The following is a 1,718-nucleotide window of genomic DNA, read 5'->3' as shown; positions in this document are numbered from 1 at the left end:
TCAAATGATTCTCAACAACAGACACAAGGTCATTCAATGGAGAAAGGACAGTCTCTTCAACAAATGGTGTTGGAAAAAATTGAGTATCTACTTATAAAAGAATGAAGTTGGACCAACACCTTACATCATATACAAAATTAATTCAAAAATGAGTCAAAGACTTAAACTTATGAGCTAAAACTATAACACACTTGAAAGATTAATGTTTGGATATTACACTATAATGCAAGCAGAAAAAGAAAGGAAAAATAAACTAAAATGCATCAAAATTTAAAACACAGAATTGGCACAAAAGACAACCTACAAAAGGAGACTCCCACATGGCCAATTGTGGTTTGAGTCCTGGACCCGGAGGCTTGCTTTCTCACTTTCTCTCTCTCGCTCTCTCCCTCTCTGGTCAAATTTAAATAGGCTATATTGAATGCTGGTGGTGAGTGCTATGCTTTGAGTGTATCCCCAAAATTCATGTGTTGAGATATTTTAACGGGATTATGGCAACATAGTCTAATTATGGTGTTGAGAGATGTGAACTTTGGGAGGACATTAGGTTCAGCACAGAGTACTTTAGATTGACTCCCGGTAGACTTTATAGGGAGGGAGATATGCGAGTACAGAAATGGAGAAAGTGCACACTTGCTGTCTCACGATATGATGCCCTGAGCTGCCCCAGGACTCTGTAGAGAAGCCTCCATTAGCAAGAAAGCCTCGCCTTGGGGACTTCCAAACTGAATTGATAAACCTCTGTTCTTTTTTTTTTTTTTTTTTTTTGAGAGGTTTTTGCTATAGGGCACATGCACTTGCCAAAAAGACAGAGAGAGACAGAGAGACAGAAAGTGAGAAATCACCCCCCAGGAGGGATGGCCACACCATAATCTCTTCTCCTATATTCTCCTCTTGGGATGTTAGCCATGCATGCATATGCACCCAGCATGAGTTTAAGCCACTGGGTCCAGGACTCGAACTGCTGTCGACTACATGTGAGTCCAGAGACATAGCCATTATGCTAACTACTGGTCCCAATAAACCTCTGTTCTTAACGTTCACCTAGTTTCAGGTACTTAGTTATTAAGCAACTGAGGACAGACTAGAGCAGTGAGAATGAGGAGCAATGGGGACTCTCACACTGGTGGAGAGAAAGCACTTCTCAAGGGGGCATGGGCATGCTGTAACTCCCTCTCCTCTATTTTCCCACTTCATCTAGATTTTGTAAAACAGTTTGGCAATTTCCAAATATTTTGAACATAGACTGGCCACAATATCCAGCCATTTCACTCTTAATGTGGAATAAAATACAATTTCCTAGAGAAATTATACCTTATGTCTTACAAATGCTGGTACGTGAATTTTCATGAGCATTTCAGTCTTTTTTAAGTCTATTTTTTTTTTAAATTTCACCAGAGAAAGAAAGGGAGAAGAGAGAGAGAGATATAGGTACCCTTGACAGAGTCTCCTCAAACTGCAATCCTCTCCGCTCCCTCCACTCCTGCCACAAAACTTCCATCCAGTCAGGATAACAGAAGCAATTGTGCTAGCTATCTTCAGGATATGAACCCAAGGAGTTCTCATATGGCTCCAGGACCATGCAATGGTATCCTCCTGCCTACACCATTGTGGCTGGGACTCTGAGTTTTATTTTTTTTATTTTTTATTTTTTTGGAGAGATTTTCACTGTAGGGCGCGTGCGCTCGCCAGACAGACAGAGAGAGACATAGAGACAG

Source organism: Tupaia chinensis, unplaced genomic scaffold (assembly GCF_000334495.1).
Source record: "Tupaia chinensis unplaced genomic scaffold, TupChi_1.0 Scaffold144607_1, whole genome shotgun sequence".
In the NCBI taxonomy this organism is placed as follows: Eukaryota; Metazoa; Chordata; class Mammalia; order Scandentia; family Tupaiidae; genus Tupaia; species Tupaia belangeri.
The sequence above is the reverse complement of the archived record's forward strand: the minus strand, read 5'-3'. Positions refer to the sequence as shown.